Below are 5,548 nucleotides of genomic sequence, written 5' to 3' on the forward strand. Positions count from 1 at the left end.
GATAAAGGGAAAAATATATTCAAATCAGGAGGGAGGTTAAAGGGGATTCGATACGAACTCCGGTTGAAACTCAAGAGATAAAAATGAATATATATTTTATCGATAACCAGGAAATATTGCAAGCGTCAAATGAAAGAGAGTTACATTGCAACATTAAAACAGATTTTGAGGGACTGGGTTGCTGCAAAGTGGGTTAGACACTGGCCTTTAGCTGCATCTAAATCCAGCCCAGACTGATGGCTTGGAAGTGTGTGTGTGTGTGTGTGAGGATTCTGCGTGAAATGATCTCTTCCGCTGTCTTGGCCGTGCCCAGGTGGTCTTGGAGGGGGAATATGCAGTGCCCACCCGTACCCTCGAGGCCTTCCACGACCGGTGGGCACCGCAGGGCATGGAATGTATCGTAGACCCCCAATGACAGTTTTATAATTTAATTGTTCTTTTTCTCTTGCCTTGCAATTGTTTAATTGGATTTTTGTTTTGTTTATTTATATTAATAGTGCCCTTCATGGGCACTTGCCATATTGATTTTATGTTTCCGGTTGGTGACACCGGGGCAGCTTAGTGTCACCCCGACAGGTCAATCAAAAAAAGGCCTGCGTGGAATGAGTTTGGCAGACTCGACCCACTTCCCCGTTGGCACATACTAAACCGGAAATCTCAGAGGCCACAGTGAGGCAAATGGTAAAAAAACGTCCCACTGGCACAATAGGGGACACTGTTCTGAGGTTACACCTGAGGTGCATTTTTAGGGACAGTGTAGAGGGAGCTTCACTCTGTATCTAACCCGTGCTGTACCTGCCCTGGGAGTGATTGATGGGACAGTGTAGAAGGAGCTTCACTCTGTATCTAACCCGTGCTGTACCTGCCCTGGGAGTGTTTGATGGGACAGTGTAGAAGGAGCTTCACTCTGTATCTAACCCGTGCTGTACCTGCCCTGGGAGTGTTTGATGGGACAGTGTAGAAGGAGCTTCACTCTGTATCTAACCCGTGCTGTACCTGCCTTGGGAGTGATTGATGGGACAGTGTAGAAGGAGCTTTACTCTGTATCTAACCCGTGCTGTACCTGCCCTGGGAGTGTTTGATGGGACAGTGTAGAAGGAGCTTTACTCTGTATCTAACCCGTGCTGTACCTGCCCTGGGAGTGTTTGATGGGACAGTGTAGAAGGAGCTTTACTCTGTATCTAACCCGTGCTGTACCTGCCCTGGGAGTGTTTGATGGGACAGTGTAGAAGGAGCTTTACTCCATATCTAACCCGTGCTGTACCTGCCCTGGGAGTGATTGATGGGACAGTGTAGAAGGAGCTTTACTCTGTATCTAACCCGTGCTGTACCTGCCCTGGGAGTGTTTGATGGGACAGTGTAGAGGGAGCAAAGATTGAAACCGAAGATGCTGAGATAGGACAGGTGGTCCACCCAGCCCCAAAAATGGAAAGAACTGGTCCAGAGGAAGGTAGCAGACCCTTTGCCAGCACTGCGTTCTGATGAAGGGTCTCACCCCTATCCCCACCCAAAATGCCAAACCGACTCCCCCACCCCCGGCCCACACACCACAAACACAGAACTAAGTGTAATAACAACAACTTGCATTTATAGAGCACCTTTAATTCAGTAAAACGTCCCAAGGCACTTCACAGGAGCGATTATCAAACAAAATTTGACACCGAGCCACATATTAGGACGGGTCAGGTAGGTTTTAAGGAGCGTCTCAGATTGGATAGCAGGAGAGAGGAAAAATGAACATTTAAATAGCTTAGGGGTCCTAATGTCCCTCCCATTGCAGCATCCAATTGTTTCGTAAATGATTCCAGGACTATTAGCCTCCACTGCTCTACCTGGAGGATTATTCCACATGTTGTTCATTCTTTACAAGAACAAGAACCACCAGCAATTTCCCCTCTCGATTTCCACTCCCGCATAAACGGCCTCTCCTCTGCCCTCGACAATCTCCCATTAATGTCCAGCCCAAACGAGGGGACAAGAGTTTGGCTTCCACGGCTGGGCGAGCCCTTCGGGAGAACTCCGCAGGCGATGTAGCGGCCTTGGAGAAGGTTGGGAGGAGAGCTCCGAAAATGACTCCCAGCTTGAAGGACCTTCGTCAGACTTAAGGAGCTGGGTCGATTTACTTTAGAGCAGCGTGGCCCAAACAGGGGTCTATAAAGTAACGAAAGGGCTGGATAGTGTCCCTGTTGAGAGATTATTCCGGTTTGACAGATTGAGAAGGAGCAGGGGTGACACGTTCAGCCACACAAGAGTAGGAATAGGCAGTTCCTCTTTTCCCCCCAGACAGCAGTGAGCCTCTGGAGTACGTTGCTGGCTGGTGTGGTAGGTGCTGACTGTCTGCCTTGAAGATAGAGTTGGACTGAGGCAGAGATCGCATCATATAGGAGGTAAGTGTCTTTTATAGTTAACACCCGGTCCGTGTGATCTCCTGCACTGGTTTCGATCGGCTTGAGGGGATCGGAGTGGAATTTTCCCGGGTATTTTTCCCCCTTGGGTTTCTCACTGGTGTTTTTGCCACTCTCTCTCAGGAAATTATATGGTAGCTGTGGGGTGGGGAGCGTTTAGGCCTGATGCTCCGGCCTTCATGCGTCAATGCCAGATTCATCAGCCGCACTCAGAAGACAGTCCAGAATGTCACCCGAGCACAACGCAACGCCATCAATGCTCTCAAGACCAACCGCAACATCGTCATCAAACCAGCGGACAAAGGAGGAGCCATAGTCATACAGAACAGAACAGACTATTGCAAAGAAGCATACCGACAACTGGACAACCAGGAACACTACAGACGGTTACCCGCAGATCCGACCAAAGAACACACCCACCAGCTCAACAAACTGATCAAGACCTTCGATCCAGACCTTCAAAGCATCCTACGCATTCTCATCCCACGTAATCCCCGCGTGGGAGACTTCTACTGCCTCCCAAAGATACACAAAGCCAACACACCCGGACGTCCCATCGTATCAGGCAACGGAACCCTGTGTGAGAACCTCTCTGGATACATCGAGGGCATCCTGAAACCCATCGTACAGGGAACCCCCAGCTTCTGTCGTGACACTACAGACTTCCTACAAAAACTCAGTACCCACGGACCAGTTGAACCAGGAACACTTCTCACCACGATGGACGTCTCGGCACTATACACCAGTATCCCCCACGATGACGGCATCGCTGCGACAGCATCAATACTCAACACCAACAACAGCCAATCTCCGGAAGCCATCCTACAACTCATCCGCTTCATCCTGGATCACAATGTCTTCACCTTCGATAACCAGTTCTTTACCCAAACACACGGAACAGCCATGGGGACCAAATTCGCACCCCAATACGCCAACATTTTCATGCACAAGTTCGAGCAGGACTTCTTCACTGCACAAGACCTCCAACCAACACTATACACCAGATACATCGACGACATTTTCTTTCTATGGACCCACGGCAAGGAATCACTAAAGAGACTACACGATAACATCAACAAGTTCCATCCCACCATCAAGCTCACCATGGACTACTCCTCAGAATCAGTTTCTTTCTTGGACACACGAATCTCCATCAAAGACGGGCACCTCAGCACCTCACTCTACCGCAAGCCCACGGACAACCTCACGATGCTCCACTTTTCCAGCTTCCACCCTAACCACGTCAAAGAGGCCATCCCCTATGGACAGGCCCTGCGAATACACAGGGTCTGCTCAGACGAGGAGGAACGCGATGGACACCTACAGACGCTGAAAGACGCCCTAGTAAGAACGGGATATGACGCTCGACTCATCGATCGACAGTTCCGACGGGCCACAGCAAAAAATCGCATAGACCTCCTCAGGAGACTAACACGGGACGCAACCAACAGAGTACCCTTTGTCGTCCAGTACTTCCCCGGAGCGGAGAAACTACGCCATGTTCTCCGCAGCCTTCAACATGTCATCAATGAGGACAAACACCTCGCTATGGCCATCCCCACACCTCCACTACTCGCCTTCAAACAGCCACCCAACCTCAAACAGACCATCGTTCGCAGCAAACTACCTAGCTTTCAAGAGAACAGCGTCCACGACGCCACACAACCCTGCCACGGTAACCTCTGCAAGACATGCCAGATCATCGACACAGATACCACCATCACACGAGATGACACCACCCACCAGGTGCATGGTTCATACTCCTGTGACTCAGCCAACGTTGTCTACCTCATACGTTGCAGGAAAGGATGCCCCAGAGCATGGTACATTGGCGAGACCATGCAGACGCTGCGACAACGGATGAACGGACACCGCGCAACAATCGCCAAACAGGAGGGTTCCCTCCCAGTCGGGGAACACTTCAGCAGTCATGGACATTCATCCACCGACCTTCGGGTAAGCGTACTCCAAGGCGGCCTTCGAGACACACGACAACGCAAAATCGTCGAGCAGAAATTGATAGCCAAGTTCCGCACCCATGAGGACGGCCTCAACCGGGATCTTGGGTTCATGTCACGCTACACGTTACCCCACCAGCGAACAAATGTTATCTGTTTTTAATATAATGGGTCATTTGCTGGCTCTCTCTGCCTTCCGGATGTTTCTGCCTCTCTCTGTGTTTTTTTTTCTCTGTTTTTTTTCCCTGTTTGTTTTTTTGTTGAATGTGTATTCGGAGGTTCTGCAGGTAACACCTCTCTGTCTGAACACGGTGATTGCCTTGGCAACGGGCAGTTGCAGGGGCAGTCTGTAAACACCATGTATTATTGTTCAATATGTATAAATGCGTAGGCTTCAAGGAGATCTTGAAACATTTGCCTGAGGAAGGAGAAAATCTCCGAAAGCTTGTGAATTTAAAATAAAATTGCTGGACTATAACTTGGTGTTGTAAAATTGTTTACAATTGTCAACCCCAGTCCATCACCGGCATCTCCACTTCATGAGTTTAGGGCAGGCTCGGTGGACCAGCTGGGCTTTGCCAGCCCGTTATTTTCACGTGTAACTTGCATTCATTTTACATCTGATCACATCCACAGGACGTCTCAAAGTGGTTTACGACCAATTGATTTTTTTTTTCCCCTTCAAATTGGCAAACAGCCTATTAGCACAGAGCGAAGTCCCATAAACAGCAAATTAATCAATGATCAGATAATCGTGGTTTTTTTTTTTGGGAGGTGTCGGTTGAGGGGCAATTGTTGGCAGAACAGGAGAACACCTCTTGTTCTTCTTCAAATAGCGACCTGGGAATTTATTAAATGCACTTAAGCTGACGGACGGGGCCTCAGTTTGACGTCTCATCTAAAAGGCGGCACCTCCGACCACGCAGCACCCCCTCGGTACCACACTGGGAGCGTCGGCCTAGATTACGCACTCCAGTCTGGAGTGGGCGTTGAACCCATGACCTTCTGACTCAGTGGCAGGTACTGAGGCAAGCTGACACCGCTAAATTTAGTCAATTCGTAAGGCACTGATACTAGAAGCAGGATAATTAAGGGAAATTCAGGGAGCACCTTGGGAAACACAGGAAGTGTTGGGAATCGCTAAACATTCACGGAAAGGTCATTCCTCTTCAATAAATATTGCTA

Source organism: Heptranchias perlo, chromosome 40 (assembly GCF_035084215.1).
Source record: "Heptranchias perlo isolate sHepPer1 chromosome 40, sHepPer1.hap1, whole genome shotgun sequence".
In the NCBI taxonomy this organism is placed as follows: domain Eukaryota; kingdom Metazoa; phylum Chordata; class Chondrichthyes; order Hexanchiformes; family Hexanchidae; genus Heptranchias; species Heptranchias perlo.